Genomic DNA, 14,032 nt, shown 5'->3' on the forward strand with positions numbered 1-14,032 from the left:
TATATTGAACTTGCTTTGATCCGCCGGAGCACATGGCCCTGCCCCCCCGGAGCGCTGCTTTACCGCGTTATATCCGAATTCGTGTTATATCGGGTCGCATTATATCGGGGTAGAGGTGTAGTCTGCAGACCCCCAGGGATCTGCAGACCACAGGCTGAAAACCACTGCACTAGACTAAGTGAAAGGATATTAAAAAACAAACCTGGCTAACAAAGAATAAATGAAAAAGGTTGCAGAGGACCAAGTCACAGGAAGAGGTGAACTACTGGAAGACCAGAGCAGCCATCAGCAGGCGGCATGGGGGGAGGGCGGGAAGAAATAGAGAGAGAGAGAGAGCGCGCGCTGCTATGCCATGCATAGCAACAAGGAGAAACTCCAGTGATAAGTCCACTATTTCACACCATATATTAAACATCTTTAGAATGTTAGTCAAACTGTACACCCAGGCACTGAGCCCAAGTACAATAGTTTTTACCCAAAGTCTTCTTCAGGTACACAGTAAAGAAAAACTTGTGGCTGGCCCATGCCAGCCGACTCGGGCTCACAGGCCTTGGGCTGCAGGGCTGTTTCACTGCTGTATAGACTTCCGGGCTCGGACTGGTGCCCGGGCTCTCGGACCCTGCAAGGGCTCAAGCCCAGAAGTCTACACAGCAATGAAACAGCCCTACAGCCCAAGCCTTGGAAGATGGAGTTGGCTGGCACAGGCCAGCCATGGCTTTTATTTTGCAGAGTAGACATACCCTTAGATTCCAGTGCTAGCCCATGAATATATCTGATGCTCAGTCCCATAAGTAGTTCATGTATCATTGGCACTGCACTTCTGATTTTTACTCACTCATGTCCTTTGAAGATCTTACTGTGAGACTGTGAAAGGTATAATTCAGTGGTGGGCAACCTGTGGCCCATTGGAGCTGTGGGAAGTGGCAGTCAGGCCCGCACTGCTTCCCGCAGCTCCCACTGGCCGGGAACGGCGAACTGCGGCCACTGGGAGCTGCAGGCGGCCGTGCAAATGTAAACAAACAGTCTGGCGGCCCGCCAGCAGATTACCCTGATGTGCCGCGTGCGGCCTGTGGATCGCAGGTTGCCCTCCACTGGTGTAATTCATCCACTCCATCTTCTTTCCTTATATTCCTCCTCAGTTCATTTCAGTACTTAGTCTTATTGACAGAAATGTAACAACACTCAGAAAACAGAGAAGAGTACAGACAAAGAAAGGCTGGCTGAAACTTTTATATGGACAATTATTTAAACTTAAGGTGTTCAGATAGTAGAACTTTCCATTCTAAGAATGGACTTGGGCTTTCTGTAATTTCCCCCATGCAGAATGTTTGTATATTAAAGCTCTTCCAAGAGCAAGTTATTAAATATTCATATAGATGTTTAATGAATAATCTGGCTATTTAAAGAATCCTTAAAAGAAACTACATTTCTTCAACTCTACTGGCATCTTGTATAAAACTGGAAAAGCATTTGATCACACTTTGTGCTTATTCAGTTTCTCCTGTATAGTCAATAGGCTTTTCCTGTTTCTCTGGTTCTCTTTCACCACAAAGGAAAGAATCAGCTAAAATATAAAAACAGGAAAATGTGATTGGAATTTTTTTATTTTAAAATGGCAGGGGCACTTGGGAGCAAGTGTAGTACTTAAAACTTCTTTTAACTCATTTTAAGTTCCCTATATCTCAAGATTACAGTGACCCCCTCTGTCCAATAGATAGTTTAAAGACTGAAAACTCCTTCAGTTGTCTGGTCCTGAACTGACAATGTAAGGCTATGTTTGAATGATAATACCAGTGTTTAAGTAAGCTCATAACACTAGCCTGGAACAATTACATCCAACTCTGCATTTTTATTTTTTCCGGACTGGAGCACAGACTATATTCTGCATAAATAACTAGTCTATTTAAAAGTCTCAGGGCAGAAGAAATACTTCATTAAAAAAATAAAGCTAATTGTATAACATGCATAATTAGCTGAGTCTTCTTGGACATCTGAATTCTCATGAAGGATTCAAAACATAGGTTTGAGGGGAAAAACACAAATGGACTCATTCTGTAGTTACCAATTTTTCAGCTGTCCATGGTACCAAGACAGTCAAAGGCACAAGTCATGTAGGTACTCCCTTCTTCATACACACACACACACACTTACTTCTAAGATGAAGGGCAACTTGCATAAAAAAGATCTAGTGCTCAATTACTGCATGGTATTTCTTTGATTCTTAGCAAATTGATAACCTATAATAATATGGTAATTCACTGAAACTGCAAAAAAGCACATGAGCGGCAAGATAACAATACCTCCTAATCGGCTTTCTATATAGAATCCTGTAACCAGAACACTGAAAACATTTAAAATACATAGATTGCATTAGCTGTTTTTCCCCTAAATTTCATTTAAAAAAATCATAGCTGAAGACTGTATTCTTTGAAATCTGTCATGTATCTGAAATCTAAAAACCTCAATGGCAGGATTGTTACAAAATGGCTTGGAGGATATGATGCCAATGCAAACTGTTCAGAAACTGTGAAACTACCATTCTTTAACACGACAAGTGTTAGAAATACTCCTCCACAATGATACTGTAACTACTTAATGGGAATTATATTTCAACAGTAGCCATACCAGAAGTGTACCATTAAATATTTACCTTAAGAGTAAGCTTTCAGACAACAGTACTTCCTTCACATAAGCTGCTATTCAAAAGCCCCACATCAATGGAAAGCTTGCTAATTTAATGACAGGCAAAGAAAATGTTGCCATAAGCAATGACATGTTATGAAAAATAAATTTGTATTTTATCACTGTTTATACTTGTCTGTGTAGTCTTCTTTAGAAAGTTACTAAGAAATGTAGACTGACTGGGCCATTTAAAATGGATTATGCCATTTACTGCTTTAACTCCTGTGAATGATATTTCTTGCTCTAAAAGAAGCCCATTGGCATCCTTCCTACTAGAAACTCCTCCTCCCTCCCTCCCCTCCAAACTACAGTGTGGCATCAGCCCAGGTTCACAAGTTGTTCTGACTCTGAGTCAGCTGCCAGTGTTACCTCTGACATCAGAGTCCTGTGGCACCTTATAGACTAACAGCCGTATTGGCTCTTTGTTGCTTTTTACAGATCCAGACTAACATGGCTACCTCTCTGATATCTGACATCAGAGACACTTAATACCAAGCTCTTCAAACAGCAGGAGCTCAAAAGGTTACACAGAATTTGTATGCTGACTAAGAAATACCCATTGTAGTTGCAAATGAGAAAAAACACAGAACATGGGCTAACAACAGATGTCCTTCCTAGGAACCGCTAACCTAGTACTATCTTAGGTTCATTTATGGGGGAGGAGTTTTATTAGATTTTTACTCTTCAGATTCTTTAGTTAAACAAAAAGAATGAGGAGTACTTGTGGCACCTTAGAGACTAACAAATTTATTTGAGCATAAGCTTTCATGGGCTAAAGCCCACTGAAAGTTTAATGTTATAATGTAATTTGAAATTTGTTTTTAGATATTAGCCACTGTCCAAATTAGTGCAAGGACAACTACGTTAGCCATCAACTTTCTCAAAGGCCACAAATAACATCTTGTTCCAGTTTATTAAATGGATCATGAATCCATCAAGCTGCTGAAACCTAGTGGTAGCTGCTTTGAGGTTTTGCATCTATTCTTAAAAACTGATTAAATAGACAAATTAAGCTTACAATGTTGAGTGAAAGATCAGGTTTCCAAGGAGATGGAGCCTGGGCCCTGAATACGTAGCCTAACATTAAATTTCTTTTCACAGATTGGATTAAAACATCAGATAAGATATGTAGCTCCTATTGTAGAGTGGTGCACATAATCTGATGTAAAAGGTGATGAAAATATACCCATGTGTCATTTTTATACAACAGGGTATATTTAATGCAGAATCAGCCATTCATAGTTGAGGGTAAAACAGTTAACTAGCCAGGGTTTTTATAAAAGAAGTTTCCTTATAGGCTATATTAGATTACCTGAAAACCCAAGATATACAATTTCACCAACCTTTAAAACTACAAATTTTTCAATGAAATACAGCAAAAGTTAGGATTTCAAATACATTGTTAACTTGTTTTTCCTGAATCTCTCACATTTAAACAGCACTATATGAGGGTACACATTTCATCAGGAGAATCAGAACACTGCATGCACAGTTCTGCCAAGTTCATGTTTTGTGTTAAAAATTTTTTGAAATTTAGGATTTATATGCTAAGTTCTTCAACCTTGCCATTAGATTTTGCATTTAACTTCCCTTGCTTTCGAGGGAGAAAAAACTAGTAAAGGGAGCAGAAGGCAGCCATATATGCAAGTATCTGAAAATTTTGAGCCAGTTTAGTCATCCCTGTAGAAAGCCGAGCAGAAAGTGCTCTAGGCGTATGAGTGAAAATGCCACCTTTAACAACGTCATAAGGTGTTTTTAAAAATATACAACTTTCTCTTTTAGCTTGGATAGTTTCTCCTTCAATAAGGCTTACAAAACCCACCACATTTTTATGCAGACTCATAACTCAACCTGAATAGATTGATCAAATTAAAACAAAAAACAAAAAACAAACTTTTTGCTTGGTGCTAAAATCATACCTGGAAAACTTCATCCCAAAATGTTTTGATAAAGTTAAGAGGAATAGAAAGATAACTCATTCTTATCTATTGTTTTTATAGTGTTCATAGTTAGTGAATGCTATAGGCCCAATTCCGAGAGCACTCTCCCAACGGCTTAATTATTCCAGCCCCTGGAAGCGGTGGTAGCGATGTCAGTGGGAGAAGCTCTCCTGCCGACATAAGCACCAGTGTGGACAGCACTAAGTAGGCATAAGTTATGTCGCTCAGGGGAAGGGGTGTGAATTAGCCACAGGCGACATAACTTATGTCAACTTAAGCTGTAGTGTAGCGATAGAGTCAGTCTATTCAACTCAAACAGATATTGGCACTTCTACGCCAAAATCAAAGGTACTGTTGGGGAATTTTGAGAGTTAATTTGGTACAACAGACCATAAAAAGATGGAGAATTAGTGTATTTCCATTTTTCTTACTAAGGCCTGGTCTACACTACGAGTTTAGGTCGACTTTAGCCGCGTTAAATCGAATTAAGCCTGGACACGTTCACACGACGAAGCCCTTTCTTTCGACTTAAAGGGCCCTTTAAACCGGTTTCTTTACTCCACCTCCGACGAGGGGATTAGCGATAAAATCGGCCTTAAGGGGTCGGAATTGGGTTAGTGTGGACGGAATTCGACGTTATTGGCCTCCGGGAGCTATCCCACAGTGCTTCATTGTGACCGCTCTGGACAGCACTCTCAACTCAGATGCACTGGCCAGGTAGACAGGAAAAGCCCCGCGAATGTTTGAATTTCATTTCCTGTTTGCTGAGCGTGGAGAGCACAGGTGACCACGCAGAGCTCATCAGCACAGGTAACCGTGATGGAGTCCCAGGATCGCAAAAGAGCTCCAGCATGGACAGAACGGGAGGTACGGGATTGCTCGCCATATGGGGAGATGAATCAGTGCTGGCCGAACTCCGAAGCAGTAAACGAAATGGCAAAATATTAGAAAAGGTCTCCAAGGCCATGAAGGACAGAGGCCATAACAGGGACGCACAGCAGTGCCGTGTGAAAATTAAGGAGCTAAGGCAAGCCTACCACAAAGCCAGAGAAGCAAACGGAAGGTCCGGGGCTGAGCCGCCAACATGCCGCTTCTACGCGGAACTGCATGCCATTCTAGGAGATGCAGCCACCACTACCCCAACCGTGTGCTATGAGTCCCTCACTGGAGAAACACACAGGGAAGCGGGTTCGGGGTACGAGGAAGATGAGGATGAAGATAATGTAAATAGCTCACAGCAGCAAGGAAGCGGAGAAACCGGTTTCCCCAACAGCCAGGATATGTTTATCACCCTGGACCTGGAACCAGTAACCCCCGAACTCACCCAAGACCCTGTGGGCACACAGGGGACCTCTGGTGAGTGTACCTTTGTAAATATTACACATGGTTTAAAAGCAAGCGTGTTTAATGATTAATGATTAATTTGCCCTGGCAATCGCGGCCAGTACAGCTACTGGAAAAGTCTGTTAACGTGTATGGGGATGGAGCGGAAATCCTCCAGGAACATCTCCAGAAAGCTCTCCTTCATGTACTCCCAAAGCCTTTGCAAAAGGTTTCTGGGGAGGGCTGCCTTATCCCGTCCGCCATGGTAGGACACTTTACCACGCCAGGCCAGTAGCACGTAGTCTGGAATCATTGCATAACAAAGCATGGCAGCGTATGGTCCCGGTGTTTGCTGGCATGCAGACAACATCCATTCCTTATCGCTCTGTTATCCTCAGGAGAGTGATATCATTCACGGTCACCTGGTTGAAATGGGGCAATTTTATTAAGGGGACATTCAGAGGTGCCCCTTCCTGCTCTGCTGAACAGAAATATTCCCCGCTGTTAGCCACGCAGTGGGGGGGAGGGGTGAAGTGATCATCCCAGAGAATTGGGTGTGTGGGGGAGGGGAATTAGTTGGGTTTGTGCTGCACGTTAACCCTGAAACCGCAGCCCCTCCTTTTACATTGCAAACCCATTTTAAATGGCCAACCCAACGGGTGCTTGGTATGGTTAATGAGAGCAGTACTGTTTGAAACCATCCCCACATGTTAAGAAGGTTAAAAAAGCCAAAAGACTGTGTCTTACCATGGCTGCCTGCAAGCTGAAATCTGTGGCCTGGCACTGCGTGAGTGATCTCTCACACCAAACCGGCAGGCCCTCAATATAAGAGGAAAAATGCGACCTTGTAACGAAAGCACATGTGCTGTGTGATGTAAACAGCAAAATTTAACGTGAAAGAGTGTACCCATTGTTCTCTAAAATGTATCTTTTTTAACCACCTCTCCCTTCTCCACCAGCTGCAAATCTTTCTCCTTCACAGAGGCTAGTGAATATTCGAAAGCGGAAGCGAAGGACGCGTGATGAAATGTTTACAGAACTACAGACTGCCTCCCACGCTGACAGAGCACAGCAGAATGTGTGGAGGCAGTCAATGACTGATTATAGAAAAGCCCAATATGAGCGAGAGGAGAGGTGGCGTGCTGAATCGCGGGCTGAAGAGCAGAGGTGGCGTGCTGAATCGCGGGCTGAAGATGAAAGGTGGCGTCAGCTTGCACACAGAAGGCAAGAGTCGATGCTCCGGCTGCTGGAGCATCAAACTGATATGCTCCAGCGTATGGTTGAGCTGCAGGAAAGGCAGCAGGAGCAGAGACCGCCGCTACAGCCCCTGTGTAACCAACAGCCCTCCTCCCCAAGTCCCATTGCCTCCTCAACCAGACGCCCAAGAACACGGTGGGGGGGCCTCCGGCCACCCAGTCACTCCACCCCAGATGATTTCCCGAGCAATAAGTGTTAAAGTTTTAAAGTTTTAAACTGCAGTGTGTCCTTTTCCTTCCCTCCTCCCCCACCCATCCCGGGCTACCTTGGCAATTATCCCCCTAGTTGTGTGATGAATTAATAAAGAATGCATGAATGTGAAGTAACAATGACTTTATTGCCTCTGCAAGTGGTGCTCGAAGGGGGGAGGGTAGGGGAGGGTGGGGTGGTTGGTTTACAGGGAAGTAGAGTTAACTGGGTGGGGGGGGAGGGGCGGAGGGTTCATCAAGGAGAAACAAACAGAAGTTTCACACCGTAGCCTGGCCAGTCACAAAACTCGTTTTCAAAGCTTCTCTGATGCGCACCGCGCCCTGCTGTGCTCCTCTAACCGCCCTGGTGTCTGGCTGCGCGTAATCAGCGGCCAGGCGATTTGCCTCAACCTCCCACCCCGCCATAAATGTCTCCCCCTTACTCTCACAGATATTGTGGAGCGCACAGCAAGCAGCAATAACAATGGGATATTCTTTTCGCTAAGTTCTGAGCGAGTCAGTAAGCTGCGCCAGCACGCTTTTAAACGCCCAAATGCACATTCCACCACCATTCGGCACTTGCTCAGCCTGTAGTTGAACAGGTCCTGACTCCTGTCCAGGCTGCCTGTGTACGGCTTCATGAGCCATGGCATTAAGGGGTAGGCTGGGTCCCCAAGGATCACGATAGGCATTTCAACATCCCCAACGGTTATTTTCTGGTCCGGGAAGAAAGTCCCTTCCTCCAGCTTTCGAAACAGAACAGAGTGCCTGAAGACGCGAGCATCATGTACCCTTCCTGGCCAGCCCACGTTGATGTTGGTGAAACGTCCCTTGTGATCCACCAGGGCTTGCAGCAGCATTGAGAAGTACCCCTTGCGGTTTATGTACTCGGTGGCTTGGTGCTCCGGTGACAAGATAGGGATATGGGTTCCGTCTATCGCCCCACCACAGTTTGGGAATCCCATTGCAGCAAAGCCATCCACTATGGCCTGCACGTTTCCCAGAGTCACTACCCTTGATATCACCAGGTCTCTCATTGCCCTGGCAACTTGGATCACAGCAGCCCCCACAGTAGATTTGCCGACTCCAAATTGATTCCCGACTGACCGGTAGCTGTCTGGCGTTGCAAGCTTCCACAGGGCTATCGCCACTCGCTTCTCAACTGTGAGGGCTGCTCTCATCCTGGTATTCTGGCGCTTCAGGGCAGGGGAAAGCAAGTCACAAAGTTCCATGAAAGTGCCCTTACGCATGCGAAAGTTTCGCAGCCACTGGGAATCGTCCCACACCTGCAGCACGATGCGGTCCCACCAGTCTGTGCTTGTTTCCCGGGCCCAGAATCGGCGTTCCACGGCATCAACCTTCCCCAGGAACACCATGATTTCCACATTGCTGGGGCCTGTGCCTTGTGAGAGGTCTAGGTCCATGTCCATTTCCTCATCACTCTCGTCGCCGCGCTGCAATCGCCTCCTCCTCGGCTGGTCCTGGTTTTGCTTTGGCATGTCCTGGCTCTGCATATACTCCAGGACAATGCGCGTGGTGTTCATAGTGCTCATAATTGCCGCGGTGATCTGAGCGGGCTCCATGATCCCAGTGCTAGCTATGGCGTCTGGTCTGAAAAAAGGCGCGAAACTAGTATCTGACGGACCAGGGGAAGGAGGGAGGGAGAGAGGGAGGGGCGAGTGACGACATGGCGTACAGGTACAGGGAATTAAAATCAAGAAAGGTGGCTTTGCATCAGGGAGAAACACAAACAACTGTCACACAGAATGCCCCCCCCCCCCAGAGATTTAACTCAAAAGCCTGGGTTTAGCAGGCCATTGATTTGACGGAGGGAAGGGGGAAGGAAATGAATACAGAACAAATCTATTTTTTACATCTTAAGACGACGGTGCAGCATGACTGATAGCCCTCGGCATTTTCTGGGCGCTTGGCAGTTAGCCTTCAGGCCTATTGCACGATCTGCTGCTCAGGGAAGACTCAGCTAACGTGCGATGAGCCAACAGGGCGCGTGGCAGAAAATGGCATACTACGACTGATAACCATCATCATCAAGACAGTTCCATAGGACTGAGCATGTCTGCCCAGGTGCCCATGATTGACAGCCACCGCTGTACGACGAGGACGGTTACCAGTCGTAATAAACCATCTACTGCCAAAAGGCAAGGGGGCTGGTGCAATGCAGCCCCACGGCTGCCGGCACCCAGATCGCCAATGAAGGCTACCAGTCATGCTGCACCGTCTACCGCCAAAAGGCAGTTAGCTGCTGCTGCTGTGTAGCAATGCAGTCCCACGGCTCCCGGCACCCAGATGACATATGGTGACGGTGAGCTGAGCTGAGCGGGCTCCATGCTTGCCGTGGTATGTTGTCTGCACAGGTAACCCAGGTAAAAAGGCGCGAATCTATTGTCTGCCGTTGCTCTGACGGAGGGGGAGGGGCCTGACGACATGTACCCAGAACCCCCCGCGACACTGTTTTGCATCATTCGGGCATTGGAATCTCAACCCAGAATTCCAATGGGCGGCGGAGACTGCGGGAACTGTGGGATAGCTACCCATAGTGCAATGCTCCGGAAGTCGACGCTAGCCTCGGTACTGTGGACGCGGTCCGCCGACTAGAGCACTTAGAGCATTTTATGTGGGGACACACACAATCGGCTGTATACAACCGATTTCTATAAAACCGGCTTCTATTAATTCGATCTAATTTCGTAGTGTAGACATACCCTAAGTCTTAAAGGACAGTATTAAGATAGCAGTTCTCATTAAAGATATTCTAATGTTCATATTAGTTTTACTGACTAGATATAGTTTGTAGTCACGAAAGCTTAAATATTATTCTTTTGGACAGTTATTATACTTTCAGGATTAGAGAGGCAAGGTGGATGAGGTAATATCTTTATTGGACCAACTTCTGTTGGTGAGAGAGACAAGCTTTCGAGCTTCCAGAGAAGAGCTCTGTGTAAGCTCGAAAGTTTGCCTCTCTGACCAACAGAAGTTGGTCCAATAAAACAGAGGTTCTCAAACTGGGGGGCACGGAATGTATTCTGGGTGTGTGTGTGTGTGTGTGGTGTGAGAGAGAGAAGCTTTAGGAGAGCAGTGGCTGCTGGCCAGGCACCCAGCTCTGAAGGCAGCACCACTGCCAGTGCCAGCAATGCCATCCCATGCCACCCTTAGTTCCGTGCTGCTGCTGCTGACGGGGTGCTGGGCGCTTGGTCAGCAGTTGCCACTTTACACTCAGCCTTCAGAGCTGGCGGTATATGTTCTTGTGTGGTGGGAGCAGGGGGAGCGTAAATGACTAGACACAAAGAAGAGGGCACGATCAAATAAATTTGAGAACCACTGCAATAAAATATATTACCTCACCCACCTTCTCTCTCTAGTATCCTGGGACCAACAGAGCTACAACAACACTGCATACAACGATAGTTTCAGGATTAGTAAGTTTAGGTGGCAGGGAAGAATTTAGCAGAGCATCAAGTCTGCAAAGAACCATGTTTCAGCATTTCAGTTGGAATTCGATCTTTTCCTATAGTGTGTCTTGTAGCTTTTATTTTGTTTTTTTTAAAGTTAGTTAGCTAATACTTTAGACACTACTTAGAACCCAGTACAGAAAGGATCCATAGGAGGATTTTAGGATTGATCATGACCAGTTAACTTGTTTTAAATGATGTTTAAACCCTGTTTACATTGGTGTGAAGGGGTGTCTAAAACTACATACATTTTTGTTCATCAAACTATCCCATTCTTCACATAAGCAAACCCTCCACCAGGTACATAATTTATGGTAGACAGCAGAGGCAGCCAACAGTGGGATAACAGGCCCAAGGATGACCTACATAAAGAGGGACCAATACGCTTTGGTTCAGTGGTTGAACTCAGCTCAGCTAACTAAGAGAGCAAGGCAAATTTGAAAAGACTGTCAACCATTTTAAATATGATCAAACAGCAAGATTTTCTGGCCTAATACTCTTTGCCCCACTCTTTCTTCTTCTGCCTCTGCAAAATGGTGAGAGTCTACTCAAATACTGCTTACAGGAAGGCTGGGAGCCCTCATACTTCAGAGAGCACATGAGGGGACCGAACCACACTTTGTTCCAGCACTGGACATTTTCCGCACAGAATAATTATAATTACCTCAGATTTACAAGTAAAGCAAATTATTTTAACCAATGTACTAAGATAGACTCTAAGCACTAAGAACTGATGCATGATATCTTCCACCATGTAAACTATAACCAGTGGAATCCACCTGCAGCTTCTCCTTCTGTGTATTAATAAGCCCATTTCATCCTGTTTGACGTCTTAGTATTTCCATTAGGTTCTTATATATACGCTTATGGTTAACTGATGTCATTTATTACACCACACAGCAGGGGGTTATTTAACAAAAACAAACCCCAAGTTGAACCAGACACTATGCCTTAGCCATGGCTGGAAGAGAGAGAATGCTGCTCTCCACTCAGAAGGAGGCACTCGGTCTATTCCCCCACCTCTTCCCTCACGAAGCATTGAAAACTATATACCCTGGGGATACACTGGGCAGGGGGAGGGGGGGGGGGTCAGGGTATGGGGATTGGGGACCTGTAATGTAGATACAGTATACACACACATTTGTAATATATATTTCTGCTGGGTGTCCACAAACACCCCCTCCTCCCATACAAATACCCCACACCCCTCCACACACCCCCACCCCCCCCAACATACACCCCCACACCCTTACCTCCACTCCTCCATACACCCCCAAAATACACCTCCATTCCTCCATACACCCCCACTCCCTGCCCCTCGCCCCCTCGATGTACACACACACTCCCCTCGCCCCCAGTCTCTCTTGGACTCCGGAAAGGAATCGCCCCCCTTTTCTCGCCCCCGCACTCTCCCTGACGGTAACCCCGTCTCTCCCCCCTCTGACAGGAGTCCCCCCGTCTCTCCCCCGCCGGGTCCCCGACCGGCACCAGCCCCTCTTCCCCACCCCTCTCGCCTCACCGTATAGGGGGGAGGGGGTCGGTGCCCCTCGGCGGCGCGGTGAGGGCTATGGGCAACGCAGGCAGCCCCCGTCCCTGACCTACTTTCCGCCTGGCTTGCCACTGAACGTCGCACCACTAACCTACTTTCCAGCCAATAGCTTCTTCCCCCAGCCCGAGACCTAGCGCCCCTCTCCGCCAATGAGCGAGCCGCTCACAAAAGTCGTCGTCCAATGGCTTGCAAGCGGGCCTCCAGGACCTGCCCCTCAGAACTCCGATCAATCCGCGCACGCCCAAGGAGAGGGACCCAATCAGAAAGGGACTTCGCAGTTTTCCTCCCGCCCCACTGAAGTACTAACTAGGGGCTGGGGGGGAGGGGGGAGAGGCGGGGCGTGCGTGTGCGATGAGGGGGCGGAGTCAGCAGTTGCGTAACGCTTCGGTGGCGGGCGGGACCCGGATGTAGCGCTGCTGGTGCTGCCGGGCGCGCTTTTGCCCCGATCGGACTCTGGGGAGCGGTTTGGCGGGCGAGCTGGAGGGGGGGTCTCTGAACAATTCTTCCTGTGGGTCAGTTCACCACAGCAGCTTCACGCAGTTGCCGTGTCATCACTATGACATCACCCACCCTGTCGATTCTATGATTCTATGTCATTGCCATGACATCACTGGGCCACTACATCATCACCTCACCCTGCATCGTCACTACAGTGTCACCACCTTCTAGTGCAGGGTCACTACCTTACACTGTTACACCATCCCGTTGTGCTGCAGCATCATCACTGCCAGTGTGACCACTGCTTCATGCTTCCATATCTTCCCTTCATGCCACAGTAGCTCCTCACTGTTACTGCTTGACCTTGCTGTGTCACCACAATGGCCTTGTGTAGGGTTGCCAGGCGTCCGGTTTTCGGCCAGAATGCCCGGTCAAAAAGAGACCCTGGTGGCTCTGCTCAGCACAGCTGACCGGGCCGCTAAAAGTGCAGTTGGCCACAGCGTCCGGCTCCGTACAGCTCCCAAAAGCCTCCAGCATTTCCCTCTGGCTCCTAGGTGCAGGGGCAGCCAGGGGGGCTCCACACGCTGCCACTACCCATGGCGCAAGCGCCACCCTGAGCTCCGGCTCTGCAGCTCCCATTGGCCAGGAACCGCTGCCAATGGGAGCTGTGGGGGCGGCGCCTGCAGACAGGGGAGCACGTGGAGCCCCCTGACCATTCCTGTGCCTAGGAGCCAGAGAGACATGTCACTGCTTCCTGGGAGCTGCCTGAGGTAAGCACCGCCTGGAGCCCACACCCTGAACCCTCTCCTGTGCCCCAACTGCCCGCCCCTGCCCTGAGCCCCCTCCCACACCCAAACTCCCTCCCAGAGCCTGCACCCCCTTACGTACCCCAATCCCTTGACCCAGCCCTGAGCCCCCTCCCACACTCCGAACCCCTTGGCCCCAGCCCAGAGCCCCCTTCTGCACCCCAAACCCTTCATCCCCGGTCCCACTCCAGAGCCTGCACCCCCAGCCAAGAGCCCGTACCCCCTCCTGTACCCCAAACCCCTGTCCCAGCTCGGTGAAAATGAGCAAGTGAGTGAGGGTGGGGGAGAGCGAGCGACAGAGGGAGGGACAATGGACTGAGCGGGGAGCGGAGCCTCGGAGAAGGGGCGGGGCAGGGGGGCCTTGGGGAAGGGGCGAGGC

The 14,032-nt window shown here is 48.0% G+C and overlaps 1 protein-coding gene across 1 annotated transcript in view; it reads right to left on the reverse strand.

The window, feature by feature from the left end:
• Positions 1 to 12,443, reverse strand: part of BMAL1 (basic helix-loop-helix ARNT like 1) — a 112,913-nt gene extending 100,470 nt beyond the window's left edge. The window contains exon 1 of the mRNA XM_065404534.1: positions 12,380 to 12,443. The gene's annotated coding sequence lies outside the window, so the exon portion shown is untranslated. The remainder of the gene's footprint in view (positions 1 to 12,379) is intronic.
• Between the last annotated feature and the right edge of the window lie 1,589 nt (positions 12,444 to 14,032).

Source organism: Emys orbicularis, chromosome 4 (assembly GCF_028017835.1).
Source record: "Emys orbicularis isolate rEmyOrb1 chromosome 4, rEmyOrb1.hap1, whole genome shotgun sequence".
In the NCBI taxonomy this organism is placed as follows: Eukaryota; Metazoa; Chordata; order Testudines; family Emydidae; genus Emys; species Emys orbicularis.